Source organism: Ictidomys tridecemlineatus, chromosome 10 (genome assembly GCF_052094955.1).
Source record: "Ictidomys tridecemlineatus isolate mIctTri1 chromosome 10, mIctTri1.hap1, whole genome shotgun sequence".
In the NCBI taxonomy this organism is placed as follows: domain Eukaryota; kingdom Metazoa; phylum Chordata; class Mammalia; order Rodentia; family Sciuridae; genus Ictidomys; species Ictidomys tridecemlineatus.
This window is the reverse complement of record NC_135486.1, coordinates 70,333,227-70,356,730: the sequence shown is the minus strand read 5'-3', so window position 1 is coordinate 70,356,730 and position 23,504 is coordinate 70,333,227. Positions and strand designations below refer to the sequence as shown.

Below are 23,504 nucleotides of genomic sequence, written 5' to 3'. Positions count from 1 at the left end.
AAGGTCCTGATCAGAGATATGAATGGAAAGTACTCCCTCAAGGGATGGCTAACAGTTCACTATGTGTCAAATTTATGTTATCAAAGCAATCCAGCCACTTAGAAATCAAAATCCTGAACTACAAATATTTCACTATATGGATGATGTATTATTAGCACATAAAGATAAAAACACATTGCTAGAATGTTATGCCACACTTACAAATATATTAAAAAATTATAATCTAGAGATAGAAATAGATAAAGTACAATTAAATTTTCCAATTAATAATTTAGGAGTTCTATTATCCTCAACCATGATCCATCCACCAAAAATTCAAATACAAGTAGATCAACTCAAATCACTTAACGACTTTCAAAAGTTATTGGGAGACATGAATTGGATAAGGCCTTATCTAGGCATACCAACAGGAGAGTTGGTACCTTTATTTGATATCCTAAAAGGTCCATCAGATCCAAATTCACCCCGAATGTTAACGCCTAAAGCAAGAAAGCAATAAAAAATTATTGAAACATATATGGAAAATATGCATTTGGATACAATTGATATGTTTGCATTTATTATTTATTGTACTACCAACAAAAAATATTCCTACAGGAGTATTTTGGCAAGAAGGTTCATTATTATGGATACATTTATCTTATTCTCCTAACACTATTCTTACTAGGTATCCTGAGGCTGTAGGACAATTAATACTCAAAGGAAAAAAAGCAACAAAGGGAGTGTTTGGAATTTTTCCCAATAAAATATTACTCCATATACTATGGATCAAATTGATGAGTTAGCTAATGAGTTAGATACTTGGGCAATAATCATGTGTAAATCTAATATTTAATTCGATAATCACTTACTATGTAATCCTTTGATGTCTTTTTGGTCCTTGCATCCTGTAGTTTTTCCAAAATTGACAAGAAAAACACCTATCATGTATGCTCCAAATATATTCACTGATGGGTCAAATAATGGTACAATAGCAGTAGTTACCCCAGATCAAACTTTTACATTTTTAGTACCCAAACAATCAGCTCAAAAGATACAGCTTAATGCAGTATTACAAGCTTTTGTGATGTTTAAAGATTCTGTATTTAATTTATTTTCTGATTGTCAGTATATAGTTAATGCTATAGTATCCCTTGAAGATGCTGGTAGGATTTCCCCTTCCTCTACTGTTTTCTCTTTGTTTCCCAGTATACAAAGTCTAATCTGGGACAGAAAAAATCCATTTTCTATAGGACATATCAGGGCACATACAGGATTGCCTGGAGCCCGTACTTTGGACAATGATTTAGCAGATAAATCTACACATGACATACATATTTTCTCCACAATAGAAGAAGCTATAAATTTTCTTAAAGGTTCTATGTCAATGCTAATACTTTAAAAAGAGTTTTAAAATAACTAAGGAACAAGCCAGACATATAATAAAACAATGTCAAAATTGTTTGACCTTTTTGCCACAAGTTAATCTTGGAGTCAATCCTAGAGGACTGATACCTAACCTTATTTGGCAGATGGACGTCACACATTTGCCAGAATTTGGAAAATTAAAATATTTGCATGTTAGTGTTGATACTTCTTTCAGATTTTTGATGGGCTCCCTTCATGCCGGAAAAAATCTAAAGATATTATAGCTCATTGCTTACAAAATTTTGCCACTGTGGGCGTTCCAAAACAGTTGAAAACAGACAATAGTCCTGGTTATACTTCTCCCTCTTTTAAACAATTTTGCTCATCATTTGGCATTACTCACATAACAGGAATTCCATACAATCCTCAGGGACAAGGCATGGTTGAAAGACCTCATCAAACTATTAAAATGTACTTATTAAAGCAAAAAGAGGGAATTAGAAAGGGGTATATATCCCCCAGAGATAAACTTAGAATAACCCTTTTTACTCAAAAGTTTTTAAATTTGGATTCATCAGAGCTTAGTGCTGCGGAAAGGCATATGTGTCCAAAAAATGTACATAAGCACAAGGTACTTTAGAAGGATATTCTAACAGGATAATGGAAATGTCCTGACCCAGTGATTGTCTGGAATCAGTTTCTGTTTGTCTGTTTCCACAGTGAGACAGCAGCTGATTTGGAGTCCAGAGAGACTAACCAAAGCGATTTCTACAGACCCAAAAGAATATGATTTGACTCAAATCCATAACAACTGATATCCAGAGCTCCAGCTTGGCTATCCTTACATCTGCAACAGTGATTAACCAGGATGCTTTTTTCAATATCTATTTTATTATTGCCTTTTCCCACATCATAAAGTTCTATTTTATTTTTTTGAGCTCATACAGACCTAGGTTAATGTTTTTTCTGTTCAGTTTTATTTATGTATTTATTTATGTATTTGTTTATTTTATTATTAGTTGTTCAAATCATTACAAAGCTCTTGACATATCATATTTTTTACATTTGTTTTAAGCAGATTATGAACTCCCATTTTTACCCTGTATACATATTGCAGATTCACATCGGTTACACATTCACTTTTTTACATACTGGCATACTAGTGTCTGTTGTATTCTGCTGCCCTTCCTATCCTCTAGTATCCCCCATCTCCTCCCCTCCTCTCCCCTTTCATCTTCTCTCTCTACCCCATCTACTCTAATTCATTTCTCTCTCTTGTTTTTCCCCCTTTCCCCTCACTTCCTCTTATATGTAATTTTGTATATCAATGAGGGTCTCCCTTTTTTACCATGCAATTTCCCTTCTCTCTCTCTTTCCCTCCCCACTCTCATCCCTGTTTAATGGTTATCTTCTTCTCATGCTCTTCCTCGATATTCTGTTCTTAGTTACTCTCAAAGATGACATTTGGCATTTCTTTTTTAGGGATTGGCTAGCTTCACTTAGCATAATCTGCTCTAGTGCCATACATTTCGCTGCAAATTCCTTGATTTTGTCATTTTTTAGTGCATAGTAATACACCATTGTGTACAAATGCCACATTTTTTTATCCATTCATCTATTGAAGGGCACCTAGGTTAGGTGCACAGTCTGGATACTGTGAATTGTGCTGCTATGAACATCGTTGTAGCAGTATCCCTATAGTACAGTCTTTTAAGGTCTTTAGGGAATAGTCCAAGAAGGGGAATAGGTGGGTCAAATGGTGATTCCATTCCCAGCTTTCCAAGGCATCTCCATACTGCTTTCCAAATTGGCCACACCAATTTGCAGGCCCACCAGCAATGTACAAGTGTACACTTTTCCCCACATCCTCACCAGCACTTGTTGTTGTTTGACTTCATAATGGCTGCCAATCTTACTGGAGTGAGATGGTATCTTAGGGTGGTTTTCATTTGCATTTCTCTTACTGCTAGAGATGGTGAGCATTTTTTCATGTACTTGATGATTGATTGTATGTCCTCCACTGAGAAATGTCTTTTCAGGTCCTTGGCCCCTTTGTTGATTGGGTTATTTGTTATCTTATTAATTTTTTGAGTTCTTGGTATACTCTGGATATTAGGGCTCTATCTGAAGTGTCAGGAGTAAAAATTTGTTCCCAAGATGTAGACTCCCTACTTACCTCTCTTATTGTTTCTCTTGCTGAGAAAAACTTTTTTAGTTTAAGTAAGTGCCATTTGCTGATTCTTGTTATTAACTCTTGTGCTATGGGTGTCCTATTAAGGAATTTGGAGCCCAACCCCATAATATGTAGATCAGAGACAACTTTTTCTTCTATCAGACACAGAGTCTCTGATTTGATATCAAGCTCCTTGATCCATTTTGAGTTAACTTTTGTGCATGGTGAGAGAAAGGGATTCAGTTTCATTTTGTTGCATATGGATTTCCAGTTTTCGCAGAACCATTTGTTGAAGATGCTATCCTTCCTCCATTGCATGCTTTTAGCCCCTTTATCAAATATAAGTTAGTTATAACTTTGTGGATTAGTCTCTGTGTCCTCTATTCTGTACCATTGGTCCACCCGCCTGTTTTGGTACCAGTACCTTGCTCTTTTTGTTACTATTGCTCTGGTACTATAGTTTGAAATCTGGTATCTCTATACCTCCTGATTCACACTTCCTCCAGGATTGCATGGAGCCCTTAGTTTGGGCAATGATTTAGTAGATAAATCTGCACATGTCATACATATTTTCTAATTCTTCTTTAAAGGTTTTGTAAAACTCCGCTGTATATCCATCCGGTCCTGGGCTTTTCTTTGTTGGTAGTCTTTTGATTGCTTTTTCTATTTCATCCATTGATATTGGTCTGTTCAAATTGTGTGTATCCTCTTGACTCAGTAGGGGCAAATCATATGACTTAAGAAATTTATCAATGTCTTCACTATCTTCTATTTTATTGGAATATAGGGTTTCAAAATAATTTCTAATTATCTTCTGTATTTCTGTAGCATCTGTTGTGATATTGCATTTTTCATCCCGTATGTTAGTAATTTCAGTTCTCTCTCTTCTTCTCTTCGTTAGCATGGCTAAGGGTCTGTTGATGTGAGCTCATTTATTTGTTGGTTTTTTCTTTTTTTGAGGAATGACCTCCAGTCGATAAATTTGCCTCTAAAAATTGTTTTCATTGTATACCATAGATTCCGATATGCTTTGTCTGTATTTACATTTATCTCTAAGAATTTTTTGATTTCCTCCTTTATGTCTTCTGTAACTCATTGATCATTCAGTAACATATTGTTCATTTTCCATGTGATGTAGGATTTTTCCTTCCTTCCTTTATCATTGATTTTCAGTTTCATTCTACTATGATCAGATGAAATGCATGGTATTATCTCCACCCCTTTATATTTACTGAGGGTTGCCCTATGGCATAATATATGGTCTATTTTTGAGAAGGATCCATGTGCTACTGAGAAAAAGTATATCCACTTGATGATGGTTGATATATTCTATATATTGCCGCAACCTGGCTGGGCACAGAAACAAAAGCCGCTCCAGCAGAAACAAAGTTTTATTTTAAAAAGGCCGCCAGTGACCCGTGTGCATCCAGCTAGCAAGCCGATCCACCCATGTGTGTGTGTCTACCGGAACCGGGGGCCCGCACCTTCCCTGGAAATACCCTCCTACTATCCTTCCCCAACCAATGGGAACTCTCCGGGAGTCCCGTAACATGAGTCCCGTAACAGGCCGAGGTGAACAGCAGGAGTCTAATTTCCATATGAATGTAAATCTTAACATAATCATATCATCTCAATGGCTAGCTGGCAGTCACCTAAAACAAAGGTGCCATGTATCATAATACTTTTGCTGTGGCTCCTAGCAATATATGACAGTTAAGTCTAGGTAATTGATTGTGATATTTAGTTCTATAGTTTCTTTATTCAACTTTTGTTTGGAGGATCTGTGCAATGGTGAGAGAGGTGTGTTGAAATCATCCATAATTATTGGGTTGTGGTCTATTTGATTCTTGAACTTGAGGAGAGTTTGTTTTATAAACGTCGAAGCACCCATATTTGGTGCATAAATATTGATAATTGTTATGTCTTCTTGGTGAATGGTTCCTTTTAACAGTATATAATGTCCTTCCTTATCTCTTTTGATTAACTTAGTCTTGAAGTCGATTTTATTCGATATGAGGATGGCCACCTCTGCTTGCGTATGAGGACCCTGTGCGTGGTATATTCTTTCCCAACCTTTCACCTTCAGCCTGTGTATGTCTTTTCCAATCAGGTGTGTCTCCTGGTGGCAGCATATTTGTTTTTTAAATCCATGTTACCAGCCTATGTCGCTTTATTGGTGAGTTTAAGCCATTAATGTTTAGAGTTACTATTGATATATGGTTTGTACTTCCAGCCATGTTTGATTATTTCTCTTTTTTTTTATTAGGTTTGTTTCTCCATGATTAACTTTTCCCCTGCCCTCTGACTTTACTGAGGTACTTCCCACTGTTGGTTTCGGTTATTGTTTTTCATTTCTTCCTCGTTTAGTGTTTTGCTCAAGATGCTTAGCAATGCTGATTTTCTAGCTGCAAATTCTTTCAACTTTTGTTTATCATGAAAGATTTTTATTTCATTGTCGTACCTGAAGCTTAATTTTGCTGGATACAAAATTTTTGGTTGGCATCCATTGTCTTTCAGTGTTTGAAATACATTGTTCCAGGATCTTCTCACTTTCAGCATCTGTGATGAAAAATCCGTTGTTAACCTTATTGGTTTTCCTCTGGATGTAATCTGCCTCCTTTCTCCTGTAGCTTTTAATATTTTCTCTTTGTTCTGTATATTGGATATCTTCATAACAATGTGTCTTTTAGTTGGTCTACTGTGATTTTCTATGCTCGGTGTCCTGTATGCATCTACAATTTGTACATCCATTTCCTTTTTTATTTCTGGAAAGTTTTCTATAATTATTTCATTTATCAGGGTGCTCATTCCCTTGGTTTGAACTTCTATACCTTCCTCTATCCTGATGACTCTTAAGTTTGGTTTTTTTATGTTATCCCATGTCTCTTGGATGTTTTTCTCGTGATTTTTTACCAGCCTTTCTGAGTTGGCTAGACTCTTTTCAAGTTCATATATTTTGTCTTCATTATCTGATGTTCTGGCTTCTACTTGCTCCACTCTGCTAGTGATACTCTCATTTGAGTTTTAATTTGGTTTACAGTTTCCTTCATTTCTAGAATTATTGTTTGATTTTATATAATCTCTATCTCCTGATAAAGATGCTTATTTGCTTCTTTTATCTGTTTATGTAATTCATTTTCAATGTGTTCTTTCATTGTTTGAATTTGCTGTCTCATATCCTCTTTAAGATTACAATCCATCTGTCTAAGGTATTCCTTGAGTTCTTTATTTAACCATTTTTCTGATGTCTCTAGGTCCTCCTGAGTATTTACGCCGTCCTGAATTGTTTCTACTTCTTCTCTTCCTTGCTTTTTCATGCTGCTCATGTTACTTCTTATTCTATTTGACTGCTGAGTTACTGTTTACTCCTACGAATTTATTTGGTTTTGTGTGTCTCTGATGTCTCTCTTTTGTGATTGGAGACTATGACTAGAGATGATGAGTTTTGTTGCACTTTAATGCAGATTCATTCATTTCCTAAACTGTGTACAGATTCTGATGGCATATAGCGGTCTGAAGTTTGGTCTTGGGACTTATATTTAGGTCGAATGATGTGATGGTATTGAGGTTGGTATCTCTTGGCAACCTTGGAGGGTTGCTCTACTGACTAGTGATATTAACAAGAGAATGGTCTAGAGTATTTGGGGGTAGCTAGGGAATTGTTAGCACTGTATAACACCTGAGAACATTGACCTATACATATTTAGTAAATTACACATGAACAGCATCCTGATGCTTGGGAGGAAAGGTATTAGAAGGGAAGGGAAGAAGTCACTAAAGAGAATGAGAGTAAACAGGTAGAATTCAAGAAAAGGGGAATAAGGAAATTGTAAAAAAATGAAAAGACAAAAGAAAAAATAAAAAAGAATAAAATTTTAAAAAAATCAAAAAAATAAAAAATAAAAATAAAAAAATAATAAAAAATTTAAAAAATAAAAAAATGAAAATGAAAAAAACCCCAAATAATAAAAAAAAATTTAAAATGCAGTCTTAGAGTTCGATTAACTTCTCTTCCAATAGGTGGAGCTGTGCCCACCCGGCCAAGCTTCTCCTCTCAATACATGGAAACCAATCAATGTGCAGCCACTCCTCCTCCCCATCTAGGCGGGTCTCCAATCCTGAGTGTCTAGGGCCTTTTCTTGTGTCTAGTCACTTCCCCACTTTTCCTCTCACCATGCCCCACTCACCAGTGACGCTCACCACAATACTGGCTACACGCCAGGTCTGCTGCTTCCAGGAGCTCTATTTTCTTAAATGACTGGGCACACTCTCCCTGCTTGCCATTCCCTGAGACCCTAAGGTTGTGGAGCTTGGGGCTGAGAACCCTTAGCGTATTTTGCTTGCCCTCTGGTAGCCATGCCCTGGGTAGTTGGTGCAAGAGATCAAAGTTATCAGCACTGGTTGGAGCGGTAACCGGGGACCGACGCAGCGGTTCCCGCGGGACTCCGCTCCTGATTCCCTCAATCTGACTATTGCACTCACGGGAGAGCTGGGAGGGGCCCTTGGGGTTTTTCTCCTGTGTGTAGAGGGAGGGCTAGGGGGTTACACACCTGCCACCGCCGGCTTCAATAAAGTTATCTCCTCCACCGCATTCTGGTGACGTCAGATCTCTGCCATGGTGGTATCCCATGCAAATGGCGACAGTTCGTTCCCTTTGCCGGGTGACCAATGCAATGGTGGGTCCTGACCAGCTCTCCCAAGCCCCGTCTTAATCCTGTGGCCACTGCCTATGAAGGCTCCATTGGTATTAACCTCCACAGTTTCAGAGGGGCTGACCAGTTGTTTCAGCAGGATGTTTAGCACTGAGTCACAGAGGTTTGTCTTCAAGACACAGGCGAACAGGAGCCTGAATTCCGCCGCTCTGGCCTCGGCATGTGTTCTGAGATACGCAGACTGTTCTCCCAAGAACCACATTAGCTCAGCATTGCCTAGTGATCCTGAGCAAACAGCATTTGGACAGTTTAAGACTCCCTATGCCCGCGCAGCTGAAGAGGTCAGAGACTTGATCTCTCTGCGCCAGCCGCCATGTTGGATCTCCTCACTTTATTTTTTGACTGTGGAGTTTTTAAACATTGCAATGGAGATTTCACCTGTGTAAAGCTACAAGGTCTTTACGATTGTCTTATGTGTTGTACGTTTGTGTGCACACTTGTGTTTTGTGTTGTATGTCTGTATGTGCGTATGTCCATATATCATATATGAGGAGTGCTCATGAAAAAAATGGATCCAAATTTTTTTTATTCACACGATTTTAATGGTTTAATTTAAATTGGGTTAACAACTGTTGAGGATTGTTTTAATATGTGAACAAAAAAGGAGGTTAACAGATCTGTTTGTTTACCTTCACCTTTCCTCGTCATTATATTTAATAATTCTGTTCAGGATAATGTAAATTGTTCAGAAAATTGTTTTCTTAGTACGTGTTGAAATGTTACATAATTTTTTTTTAGCCATCTTTGCCAGAATTTCTATCTTCATCCCAGTGCTGGCGAAGACAAAGATAAAACCACACTGTATTCTTCGTTAGTTATCACAACAAACTGTATAAACTGATGCATCAATGAATAATAACTCAACAAGTAATGCTCAATCAAGGAGTCGATTTACTTTGGGAGGAAATGGACATATTGATGGATTCCTCTGCTTTGAACTGCTTGCAGAGCTTGCCTGGACTATGTATCACTAGTATAGATTGTGAACTATCTGTTGGTGCAGCGAATTGTGGTAAAGCTAGAGTATCATTGCTGATGGTGTCACTGGTGGCACAATTTTTCGAAGATGCCATCAGTTGGCTTGGTGTTGTGGCATTTCTCTGTCCTCCTGCCTTCTGCTAATGATGGTCTGGAGTTTGGGGGCCAACAGAGGTGAGGAAAAGAACCTCACCCCCCCACACTGGCACCAAGACCAAATTTGGGGCCAACAGAGGTGAGGCAAAGAACCTTGCTCCCTCACACACTAGTGCAAAGGCCTATCCACAAATATGGCTGTATACTGGACGGGTAGTCTGTGATGGGTATGACCCAATTGCAGTGGTACCAACCTAAGACAGGAGGCTGACGCCTAGAGGTCAGCTCATCCAATGACGGGTAAGGACCATGTGTTGTATTGGACAATCTAACAGGCATGGTCCCTAAGCCACACTGCTTGTTCTTTAATTAAACAGAAGGGGAGAGATGCTGAGACCCATAGCCAAGTAGGAATGACGCATGGCATTTTGGGTTGAAAGGTGACTCCAGCAAGCCATTGAGAAGATAATAATTATGTTAAGATCTGCATTGAACTGGAGATTAGACCCCTGCTGTCTGCCTAGGCCTGCTAGTTTGGAGCTCTAGCCGGTCTCCCGGAGAGTTCCAATTGGTTGGGGAAGAGCGGTAGGAAGGAATTCCGGAGGAGGGATTGCCTGTTGGTGTAGTGTGTCCGAGAGAACGCCACCTGCCTGGTTCGCGTTAGAATTCCTGGGGAGCGTGTGTGGAATGTGCTGGTGAAGTTCAGAAATAAAGTTTGTTCCTGCTTCAGTGACTCGAGATTTTGGGCCCAGTCAGATTGCAGCAGACCTTCAAATTATTAATAGAATCCAAGACCGTATAATAAAGAGCTTTAACCTTGGAAGTTTGGTGAGGTTTTAACTAGTGAGGTGTGGTTGATGCAGAGCAAAGGTTTTCTGCTCTGTGTCCAGGACATCCAGATATTTTCTTTGGCACATGCTACCATGTCCAAGTTCACCAGTGGAGTCCAGGATCAGTACAGACAAATATTCCGATTTTAGAGAAAATGGAGACAAGGCCCAGGAAATGCAACTCAGGTAAAGTCAGGATATACAAGAATCCAAGTTTGTACATCATGGGAGGGACTAGGCAGAATTTTAGTAGTAAATGGAAAATCAATAGTGAAGCCCGAGGGTTCTCAGTGAGGTTTGTGTCACTCAGCAAAAGCAGCTTGAGAGAGTACATAGGGCTGGTTGTCTGCCATGAAATTCCTTTCTATTTAATTTTCAGGATCAGAGCTTTTCCTTTGGTTAGTAAACACATTTCTCAGATTGCAAAAGTGAAACATTAATTGAAGGGACTGCAGAAGATTTACCACTCACTCAGAGTCCCACTTTTCAGAAAGACCTTGGCCTGTGTTGTGTCTTGTGAAGTCCATTCCTACAGCGGAGTCACTTTTGATTCACTGGCAATGTGGACCATCGCCATTTTGAGTGCACACTTCTCAGGACTGCACATCCATCAGCAGTGAACATTTTCATTACAATGCAACATAAGAACATCCAGAAAATATGTTAGCAATAGCAAAGTTAAAAAGGATAACTTTTTTCAAGTTTAAATTTAATGCTATTTTTGACAGTTGAATTTTTGAAAAGTGCTCAACAGTCACCTTAATTTACTCTGTGTGTGTATGGGGCATGGGTTATGGTGATACAGTTCATTTTATCCAATAATGTATGGCTGACAATGGGCTCATTTTAATAAAATCAAAACCACAAGTAAAGAGGATTTGTGTAAGGGGTGGAGTGTTTAATTCATATTAGTAAACTCTTTTCCCAATTTTAAAATGACAAAAAGTATAGATGATTACAAACCAGGAAGGAGATCAGTCCTAGTCTTACTATGAGGAAGGAGTGACTACTTACAGTTTGTACTCTTTTCTTTTCTATTATGCATACTTTATGGACATATTATATCATTATTATAATAAATCCCCTTTAAACTGAGCCCTTGTTCCTATATGTAATAGAGGAATATTTATTAATGTTCATGTCTGACTCGTTTTGCTTCAAATATTCCATTTCATCAGTGCATCCATGTTTTCACAACTATTCCAAAATTCATAATAATTTAATATTTTTTCAAATTTTTATCTTTTATGCATCATGGTAAGATAGGTCATAAATATTATAAAATGCCTTCATTTTGCATCCTACTTATTGCTACTTTTCTCCATATATTATCTAATGGGTGAAAACTGTAATAACCTTTAGCCTCTTATTGCCTATTGCAAACTGAAGTGCTGCAGCTGTAATTCTTTGGCTTCCCCTGAGCAGAATATCAAGTGAGTGCACTTTTTACTGCACACTTGTCAGGATTGCATCTCATGGGACTTGATAGTCAAATTGTGAAAAGCATGGTACCAATGGGAAAATTGAAAAATCTAACTTCTGTTGATTTTTATATATGATTGTATTTCTGAGACTCTAAAACATGGTCCATATCCTGTTTTAAAAATTCTTTGTGTTTTTGGGCATGGTATATTATACTTCATCATTTCTAATAATGTATGGTCAAGAAGAGCTTTAAGAATCTGGGAGCGAAGGTGTGCACTTCTGCAATCCCAGCATCCTGGGAGGCTGAGGGAAGAAGGTCATGAGTTCAAAACTAGCCTCAGCAAAAGCAAGTTGCTAAACAACTCAGTGAGCCTCTGTCTCTAAATAAAATACAAAATAGGGCTTGGGATGTGGCTCAATGGTCATGTGCCCCTTAATTTAATCCCAGGTACCTTCCCCTCCAAAATTAGAAGAATAAGGAAAAAAAATAAACAAACAAAAAAACAAAATCAAGAAAAAAAATGCAAAATACCAGGGATCTGAGGTTTCTAGCTTAACAAATGGTCAATAATCATCTAATCTCACATATTAAACTCTTGATAAAATATGGAGAAAATTCAGTAAAAACTAACATTTTTTCCAATGTGTAGTAATTTACATAATTTTTTTCCATATGAAATAAGTGAACTGGTTTGAATTCTCTTCTCACTTAGGGAATATTGCTTTAACCTCACTCTTCCTATAAAATATTGTCTAAATATTAAACAATAAGTAGAAGTGGATAACCATTAGACAAGCAATTGGAGCTGTGAATTCCAGTTATTTATTGCCCTGTGAAGGAAGAATAAGCAGAAGCAGAACCTACTCAGGCTGAGGAGTCACAGGCAATGAATTCCAAACATCAATATGTGGAGCTCAATGATGGTCACTTCATTCCTGGGCTGGGCTTTGGCACCTATAAACCTCAAGAGGTAACAGTAGGAAGTTGAGTAGAGGGTTCAAAAGAAAGTAGACACAGGATGAACGGAATCCAATCTGGGTTGTCAAGTTACTTGCTTCCAGTGTGACTCTGGGGGGCTCCGGTGGTCCTGTGTTTCCAGGTGAGAGCTATTCCATTATCAGGAAAGACAGTTTTCAGACATTGCTTTCCATCATTGCATGATGGTGTGGTCACCTACCGTGTGTTCTGACCACTCTAATACTCCACCCCTCATTTCAGTCTATTGACCAACTTGGAAGAAAAGATGAATGTCAGCACTCTGTTAGCACTGTAAATGGCTTCTCTCTTTATTTCTATACCTCAGGAAATATATTTTCCTCCCAAGAAGGCAAGAGCCACAGACATCTGTGTAGTAAAATGTCCCTGAGATGAAAAGCATAGAATAAATGATGCAGAATACTTTCTTTTCACTCTGAGGAAGGCTTCAGCATCTCACAGAAAATGCTGCACCTTGGCAGAGGAGAATTTTTTATGTGTTCTCAACTGTGGGAAATTTACCCGAATGTATAACAACCAGATAAGTCAAACGGTGACCTAAGACGGATGTTTGTCAATTAATCATCATTGGTTTTGTGTATTATATTGACAGATATTCAAAATAATTCTTTGGCAATTTCTTTCATTCTTACAGAAGAGAAAAATGGACATTCAAAGTTTAGGGTACTAGCACCTTATCACATAATTCAGTAGTCTTATGAAAACACTGGGATATAAAATTCTTCTAGTCTATTGACCTGTTCTCTTTGCTCACTATAAGTTATCTCTCATACTATGGTTCTCCAAGTACTTCTTTTGGTCATTCCTCTAGGTTCCTAATAGTAAGACAATAGAGGCCACCAAAATAGCTATAAAAACTGCTTTCCGCCATATTGATTGTGCTTATATATATCAAGTAGAAGAGGAGGTAGGACTGGCCATTAGAAGCAAGATTGAAGATGGCACTGTGAAGAGAGAATACATATTCTATACTTCAAAGGTATTGTGTATACAGTGTAAAAATTATTGCAATGTGATATAAAGAAGTGAAAACTATGTTGGGTGAAAAGTTGTTGGTGATCTGTTGTTGTGAAAGTGAATATTTGTACAATGTTTATTAACATAACAGATATAGTATTAAAAACAGGGAAGGATTACGAATTCCTACTCACTGTCTGCAAATTTATGACTTTAAAGTTCTTTATTTTTCTGATTCTTCAAACAACATTTTGGTTGTTTCATTTGGTTATGAAATCTGATAGAATAACATGACTATCTCATATGCAGAGTCCTGTGACGTCTTCCAGAAATTCAATGAATTCACCAGATTATGGATTCATTATCTCCTGGTTGACTTTTAAATCACTCTGAATATCCATGATACATTTGTCATTATCAAAGAACAATGTAGGACTTTTCCATTTGTAGTAAACAAGACATAGCTAAAGTGACTTGATTATTAAGATGTTCAAAATGTGTTTCCCTTCAGTTTTTCAAATCAAAATATACAAATTTTGAACTGAATTCATGAGATGGACTAACAATAGCTTTGTAATATCTATGAACATTAATCATAGATTAAATAGTGTTATTATTTGATAAAAATTATGTCTTGTGTAATTCTTTCCATAGTTCAATTGTTGACTAATAATAGACAAAGATATAATCCAGTTTACATGAATAGGGTCAGATCAATGAAAACCCAAGATCTGAAGTGAATATCTTCCCTATGATCATCCTTTTTCAAGGAATAGATAAATAAATGTCTCAACATGAAGTTAGTCAAATCTTCCAAATATGGGTAATGTATTAATCTAGTTCCATTTCCTTTTTTATCCTCTGTAGCTATGGTCCACTTTTCATCGTCCCAATCTGGTCCAATCTTGTTTGGAAAGATCACTGAAGAAACTTTGTTTTGACTATGTTGACCTCTACCTTATTCATTTCCCAACAGCATGGAAGGTAGGCAACTTGAAGCATCAAACCTACTTAATTTCAGTCATCAGCGTGACTATCATTATCATTGATGGTTGAGTTGAGATTCTATTATAAATTTATATAAACTTAATTTATATGAATTATAGAAATTCTAAACTATGGTTAGATTTTTATGATAATAAGTTATCCTCAGTATCCTTTCTGTTTATTTATTTATTATGTATGCATTACTAGAGATTTGCTTGCTTTTTGCCTTAACCTATTCCACTGATGGTAAATATGACTTTGGGGCTCTTCAAGTTTCAGGTCTTTAATATTTGATAAGGACTCTTCATCTTCCAGCATCAAATCAAATTTGAATTGAAACTTGAATGACCATCTTTGGTACACATACATATTCTTAGATCCACATGTGTCCAGGTAGATAAAGACCACTCTTCAGCCTGTGTCATTGTTGAATCCCATTATTGCAGGAGATCAAACCCATACAACCAGTGACTTACCCAGTGAAAGAGAGACATTTCTCTAGGGTAATATGTAGGGACAGGAAAAATAACATAAGCTACTGGAAGATCCCATTAGGAGACCTGAGAATATCTTATTTAATTATACTTGTGTGTGTGTGTGTGAGAGTGTGTGTGTGTGTGTGTGTGTGTGTGTGTGTGTGTGTGTGTGAGTGTGTGAATAGCTAAACATGCAGATAATTTGATGTAAGGGAATACAGGAAACTATCACCTGAAGGTATTCCTTACGACTCCACATGTAAAGAATTTGGAAATAGATGAATATAGACTAATGTTCCACGTGTTTCATGGAGTTTTAGTCTCCCATCCCATAGATATCTAGCAGCCATTTTGTGCATGATCGTATGAATTTGGCATGATTTCTGTTATGATCACTTCTCTTGCAGCCAGGAGAAGAGCTTTATCCAAAAGATGAAAATGGAAAAGTAATATGTGACTCACTGGATCTCTGTGCCACATAAGAGGTGAGTACCTGAAGGAGTGACCACACTGGAAGCCCAGAGGACTAAAGTAAAGTTATGCTTTCTCCTGAAATTGTGGGTCTAGAAATCATTAAATTTAAAATAGATTTTTTTTGTTGGGGTTGTGGGTAGGTATACAATTTTTTAAGTTGTTGAAGGACCTTTACTTTAATCAGTTTTGTATGTTCAGTACTGAGATTTGAACCCACTGCCTCACACATATGAGGCAAGTGCTTTACCACTGAGCCACAACCACAGCCCAAGGAGGTACACATTAATGGAATGTAACAGAGGGATAGAGAGGAGAAGAACTGATGATAATGAGGAAACGCAGCTGCTGCCTCCACATGCAGTCATGTCTGTTGCCCTAAAGAAGACACACGAGTTCCTTTTCTAGCTCTCAACAATTTGCCCTATTCTCTATACCATTTTCCCCTCTGCACAATCAATTCATCAGCTTTGTTGTCATTCCTGGACAGTGCTCCTCTTAACAGTTCTGTCTTGCCTTCATAGTGACATAGTTGACTGTACATATGCCTCTTCCTAACCCCTTCCTCCCAAGGCCATGGAGAAGTGCAAGGACGCAGGATTAGCCAAGTCCATCGGGGTGTCCAACTTTAACCGCAGGCAGCTGGAGATGATCCTGAATAAACCAGGCCTCAAGTATAAGCCTGTCTGCAACCAGGTGAGAGCCCCGAGCCTCACTGCCATCTCTTATTCATTTTCTTGATTCTGTACCACTTCCAGGTGTCTGTCCTGTACTGTCCCCCAGTTCATTCACCATGGTGGAACAGAAGGATTTAAGATTATCCACTGTTGGGCTGGGGATGTGGCTCAAGTGGTAGCTCGCTCGCCTGGCATGCGTGCGGCCCGGGTTCGATCCTCAGCACCACATACCAACAAAGATGTTGTGTCCGCCGAGAACTAAAAAATAAATATTAAAATTTCTCTCTCTCTCTCTCTCTCTCTCTCTCTCTCTCTCTCTCTCTCTCTCTCTCTCTCTCTCTTTAAAAAAAAAAGATTTTCCACTGTCTTGCAGTGTGTGGAGGATTCTCAGTTGTATCTTTACTGGATCATTAGTGAAAATGAGGGGAAGATCTTAGTTCCTAGTATGTGGCAGAATCTAGTGATGTAAAGGTGATCAAGTAGGAGGATGGTTATTTATCTGAGTTCAATGCAAGGTGAGCTTCTCCTTGAGCAATGAAGGAAGACCAGACACTGGATGGATGAATGTGCTGTGGGGGGAACTGTGTGTAGGAAAGAAGGTGAGTACATAGGAATGGGCAGTGAGCAAAAAGAATGAAAATAGATCAGTGGACAGGGTTTGAGTGGAGGTTGGGTGCCTGAGTCCCTGCTATCTCTTATTTCAGCTTCTGGACCCAGAGGAATGGTTAACAAAGAGAATAAAGCAGATCTTGTGAAACTTAAATGACTGAGAGGAAGTTACTTTTAATGGTGATACTGATGGTGGATGAAATCCACATTCAGGAACTTTTACTTAATTATACAGTTGTCCTTGTGCCTGAGCCCCTCTCACTTGCTTTTCTTGATGCTTTCAGATATCAAATCAACTGTGCAATACCATGTATTGTGTGCATGGTTCTGTGCTCTAACTTGCTTTTGACAAGTTTCAGACATGGTGTGTAATAATCGGTGTTTGGAACAGAGCATATGAAACAATGAGTTCATAAATGGAGACTGAGCACTATATATTTCAATAAGAATGTTAAAAATGAAAATATTTTTAATATTAGTTTTACACCTTTTTATCATAAAATTTTTCAAACATACAAAAAACTTCAGAGCATGATCCTGGACATCCATATTTTCCACCCTGTATCCAAAATTGTTGACTATGTGGAACACTGTGAGATATTCATTTATGTGGGAATCTTTATAAATATGTGTAATATTTTGCTACATCTCTTCAAAGTAAATTTAGATTCACTTTTAGAGAGCTCAGGGAACATATCCTAGGAATGAAGATGGTCTCCCATGTAGCACATTTACATTACGACATCTAAAGTTAGCAGTAAGTCTCTCACTTCATATAAATCCAGTCTGTGTTCAACTGTCCCTTTGCTTCTCTGAAATATCTTTTGTAGTTCTCTCCATCCTCAGGATGGGACTCAGGATCACATGTTCCTTCTCTCATGTTTCTTGACCTCTTTTCACACATAAAGTTCAGCTTTTCCACATGATATTGAACCAGGTTTTTTTTTTAACTGTGTTATATATGATTTATTTGTTTTACATTCCCATTTTCAGTCAGTTAGGAGATAGATTTGAGTTCCTTCTTATACACCAAGGGCCTGCCGAGGAGCCAAGGCAGCCAGAGTGGTCCTCAGTTACTGGGTTTTTGCGTCACAGTAGAACAGCATCCGACATGTTGCTCAGAGCAGCAGGCATGGAGTGATTAGAAAGCAAAAAGGAGAAACTCCCAAAAGAGAGAGAGAGAGAGAATCTTCACAGAGAGGAGAGGCATGGCATGCCCATCTTGCTTTCCAGTCTTGTTGGTTATACCATGAAAATTTGAAGAGTTCTGCCCATGTTCACCTTTGGGTGTTGACTGACAGTGGGATTTCTTCAGATTTTTCTAGTCTCCACTGTGCATGTTACTGCCCTGCAGAGTGGAGATTTTCAGGTCAGGGTCCCTTTGTCCCACATAGACTGGTTCAAATTGGGACTTGTTAATAGAGATTATGGTTGGGGGGAATTATTCTAAGCTCCCTGAGATCTAGAATCTCTTTTTCTTTTTTTTTCTTTTGATGAATAAATTTACCTAAATGTCAACCGCAGTATACTTACCAAATGTCTGTCAAACTTGTTCTATTAGTCCTTGACCAAATTCTTGATTTATGGCACAATGTTAATGTCCAAATTGAATTTTTAAAAATTCAGCTTCTTTTATTTGCAATTTTGTTTTCATATTAACATTAGAACCATATACCTTCTACCTTTTCCACTACAGGTAGAATGTCATGTTTATCATAACCAGAGGAAACTGCTGGACTTCTGCAAATTCAAAGACATTGTTCTGGTTGCCTATGGTGCTCTTGGAACTCAATGATACAAAGGATGGTAATGAGAACCTTAGGGAGTCGATCTCAAATACCATTGAAGATGAACTATCTATAGTCCAACAAGACTCAGAGTTCAAAAGATCACTCTCAACTGACCCTTGAAGAGCGGAAAATTTACACTTCTGGGAAGAGCCCATAAGACACTGATGCTGCTGGCACAGGGACTGCATTTGAGGATCCCTGCTTAGAGTTGTCCAAAGAAATCTGAGTCTCTTTTGTGGGTGGATCAGTGGTGCTGAGGCAGGAAGACTTCAAAACTTGAGGCTAGTGTCAGAAATTCAATGAGGTCCTATCTCAAAAATAAAAATAAAAAGGACTAGGCTTATGGCTCTGTGGTAGAAAGCCTTTGGATTCAACCACAGTAAACCACATTCCCCCCAAAAGGGAAATATATGAAATCCTCCTAACCAACTTGGCCTCAGGGCTTCAGCATCTCTGTCTTTCCTTCCAGGGTTGACCAGAACTCCCCAGTTCTCTTGGATGATCCAGTTCTTGGTGCCTTGGCAAAAAAGCACAAGCGATCTCCAGCCCTGATTGCCCTCCGCTACCAGCTGCAGCGTGGAGTTGTGGTTCTGGCCCATAGTTTGAAGGAGAATGAAATAAAAGAGAACATTCAGGTAGAGAGGAGGGCTGTGGGAACGTGTGTTCTTACACAGTGTCTTTCACATGTGTGCTTCTTGAAACTTGCAAAGATGTTATTGGGCCAAGTCCTCTACATGTAAGATTTCATGTTTTCAGAAGTGTGTTCTCTTACTCCACAATGGGACATGCAGTATAGCCATTTAGTATTAAGATTGGATAAATCCCAGAGGTTTGGATTTCAGCATGTCTAGCCAGGTATTATATAACTCTGTGCAAGACAACTTTGTTTGTTCTTTTTACTTATTGCCTGAAATGAGAATTTGGATTTGGTGATTTTTTTCTATGAATTATGATTTTTTTACATTTCCCCAAATCCTCCATGTATATTATTATTCATATATTTACTCATGTTTAGTTTTTACACTTGTCTACTGTCAGTTTATACCATTTAATTGGTTGGTTTTTCATTCATTTTCAATAGGAGAACAATTTTTGAATCACCACTAGAGCAGTTACAAGAAAACCTACTCAATATTGAGATTAATACAAAGAACAATTGTTTCTAAGTTTTCTCTCTTTGCCTTGGTTCAGCATGAACTCAGTGAATGTTTTACAGCTACCCAGGCTACTCATGTTTTTGTCAACAACTCTGATATTCATCTGCAGGACAGTGTGGTCCCTCTGCTGTAGTCCTACTTGCTCTGTTGTCTGAGGTGTCTGATCTCCTCTCCATGGTACTTTACATCCATCAGTGGACAACGCAGGCTTCACATAATCATATAGCACTGTCCCCAGGCAATGAATGAAATCTCACAGAGCCTTCTCATGCCTCAGCTCAGAGTAGCTTCTACCATGTTCTAATGGCCAATAAAAGTTGGCCAATGAAAGAGATGAGGCCCGACTCAAGGGTTGCAGAAATAGACACCATCTCTTAGTGAAAGAAGCTTCAAATTCACATAGAAAAGAGATTGAAGACTGGGGATATGAATTATTGGGGAGATCATTTTTTGCAAACAATTGACCACATTGACATATTCTATATATTTTTTTTCAAATGCAGTTGTGTTTGTTGAAATATGTTCTCCCACATTCTACTTGTGATTCCATTCTTCTTTGGATATATTTTCATGAACAAAGTTCCTTCTCTAATTGGTGTCTTCCTGCCTGGACTTTGTGGTTAATGGTGTCATGTTTTTAATTACATTGGAAAATCTAGTATTTTATTACATTTTTTTACAAAAGTCTTACCTTCCTTAATTCCACATATAATTCAATAGCATTTTTAAACATTGTATGAAATAAAAATCCAAATAGACACATAATTTTCAAATGACTAAGTAAAAATTCCCAGCAACAGGATTACATTTCTGTCTACTTTTCTGTTATAAAGAACAGAGAATTGCTTTATCAATCTCTATGCAGATTGTCTCTGTTTGTTTGATATTGCATTGGAATGCTTAGTAAATTCAGAGAGAAATTACTTTTTGAATCATTAAAGATACTACTCCATGATTTTGATATGAGTTTCCAATATTTAACCAGTCTTTAAACATACTGCAGTAAACTGATCTATGAAGGTATTTGTATTAATTCTGTTATATTTATTCCTACAGTAGTGACAATTTTGATAGTCTTTAAATAACATACTCATTTTCACTTTCACTTGCAACTTTGCAAATGTACAGAAAAGTTTAAAGAGGAATGCAGAGAATGCTATTTATATAATTCCTTAAGTATAAAATAATCAATATTTTCCTTTCTTACAATTTCTTAAGAAAATTACCAAAGATTTATATATCCATTCTTTTTCAGTATGATAGCAATTCCTGAAAACTTTTTCATGTGTAAAATGTCTCAAATTAAGACATGGTGACATGGTGATTCTTGAAGTGACCTCCCCCCACTCGCCATTTTTTTTAAGAGGATATAATTAGTACAATTGCTGACTTAAAAAATTTGGTCAAAAATCATTGTAGAGTTTTAACTGTTCATTAATAGGATATAGAAATAAAACTGTATCATTGAAATTATTGAATCATCTTACATGTTTCATGATGTTGTCTCTAGATTTCTCAGAGTCTATTAATTATGTGACACTGTAGTCTTGAGTAACATTACTTTATTTTGCTACAACTTGTTTTTGAGATTTCTTTTTGTCTGTAGTTAGTGCAGTTTCTGTATAATACATGTCAAAAGTGATTTCTTTTCAATTTTCACCTGATATTTATTGACCATTTGAGTGTTTTGTTAGATTTTTTTAATAATTATTGGAAACTTTTAAGATATTTTAAATGTTCTGAAACAACATTATTTCATTGGATTTTCATGATTGGCAACATGCAGTCTAAAGATGCTAAAAACTTTCTACTTGTGTGATAGGTTTTTGATTTTGAGTTGACTGAAGAAGACATGAAAGTCCTAGATGGCCTGAACAGAAATTTGTGCTATGTTGTCATGGAATCGTAAGTAACCTTGATAGACCTGTGGCCTTTGTTTATTTATTTTCAAGTCTTTCCCTCCTTTTCCGTGCAGCTTTGATGAAACCCAGACACTGCAGAATGTGTCAAAAGGCTTCCCTTGGGGCTGCTGGGAGGACATATAGTTTCAAATTAAAAACTGTAGACATCTTAATGCAGAGGATAGAGATTTTGGTTTTTTTTTAGAAGAGAGGTTCAAAAGCAACAGAAGAGTGTGCAGAAAAAAACAACCTTGTTGAAGAGAATTAATAATCTTGAGAAAAAAATCTTTACTCTTTTTGGATGCTTTGTGATTATAAAATCTGGCATTGGACATCATATAAGTAGGAATAAACAAAGAATATATGTCCCTTTTGCCTCTTGGAATTTTAATTTATAATAGAAATAAATGTGATGATGTTTTAAAGGGGATTAGACAATCCATGGTTACACAGGCTGAAATATTGGCAGATATATTGTTATCATTACTAACATTTTTGTAAATATAGATATAAATGAAGAAGTAGGAATATAAGGCCAAGAGGCAGTAGCAATCAAACTTCAATTCTTGTCACCTATTATTTCAAGAAGTAATAATTTTATTTTGTATTATTTCTAAAATTATAGAAATCTAAATAATATATGCAGAGCTCCTGAGATTTGCATGTGTATCTCATAAATAACATTCTTTCCATATCCAAATAAGCACCATGTTGTCTGTGATGGGCAGTGAGCAATAATCATTAATGAATTATTTAAATGGAAGTGAGATGGCTAGCAATATACTGCACATCTAAAATACTTTTTGAATTGGTCAATATCTGAACTTATTCTTATACAAAACATGTGAAAGCAGAAACAGAAACATCTCAGTGAAAACAGAAGCATATTGCACAACATTTATTTACTTACTTTGTGGAAAAGGACACATTCTTCTTCCTCTTCCACAAATTAAATAAATAAACGTGGTGCAATCTGTTTCTGCTTTCACTGATACAAGAAATAAGAAAGAATTTCTTTGATTTGGTAGATTGGCCAATAGAGCTAAGGAAGATGCATATGAGTGAATTGATGTCTCTGTGAGTTCATTGTGTTCTGTTCTTGGTAAGGGAATAGAATTTGTATAATTTAGTTAGAACTAAAACACCATCTCCTATATGGCTATGTTCCTGAATGTAGAAATGGTAGATTGTACAACCACTGAGGAAATATAATGAAGCTCAATAGGTATCACTTATTTATCCTGTAGAAATGCAGTCACTGAGTCTAAGTTACATAATTTTCTTTTTCATTTTAGTATGTCTGACCACCCAAATTATCCATTTGCTGATGAATATTAACCTGGACACCTTTGTCATGACTTCAACTAGTATCCCCTACTTCGATGCAGGAGGTGGCTCAGATGCTCCTGATTGGACACATCACTTCTGTTAATCCATACTTCTTAGCCACTCACATTCTGTCAAAGCAAATTTTATTATTCCAGTAAAGAAGACACTAAATTCTCAACAATTTTTTAAAAAATAAAATAAAGTTTTTTTTCTCAAGATTCTGCATTCACTCTGTTACATTGATGATTAGTTTCTTTTTGACTCATTATAAACAAAAACTAATGTGGCTTTAAGCCTGTCAGCAGGAGCTTGGTCATGCTAACCCATTCCTGGGATTGGAAAAGATAGGACTTTAAGGCTCTGAAGAAGTAGCAATTGGCATTTATCAGTCAATGCTTCTCTAACCATGGAATAAGAAGAAAATACTTTGCATGAAGACCATGGTTCACAGTCTGCAAGAGGAAGCACATAGGGCAAGGAGGAGCAGCAGGCCAAGGGCTCTCTTCTTGCAGCTCAAGGACCAGAGCTCCTGGAAACTGGGGGATGAGGTTTTCATTCATATGGTTGTCAAAGGGGTGAGAGGGCATCTGGC

General features: G+C 37.2%; 1 pseudogene across 1 annotated transcript; it reads left to right on the top strand.

Moving 5' to 3' along the window:
- The first annotated feature begins 12,378 nt into the window (after positions 1–12,378).
- On the top strand, positions 12,379–23,128 carry LOC144367322 (aldo-keto reductase family 1 member C4-like; annotated as a pseudogene). Its single transcript, XR_013426663.1, has 9 exons — positions 12,379–12,532; positions 13,370–13,537; positions 14,383–14,499; positions 15,386–15,463; positions 16,023–16,145; positions 18,432–18,541; positions 18,995–19,160; positions 21,505–21,587; positions 22,879–23,128. The product of XR_013426663.1 is annotated as an aldo-keto reductase family 1 member C4-like (transcript).
- The last annotated feature ends 376 nt before the right edge of the window (positions 23,129–23,504 follow it).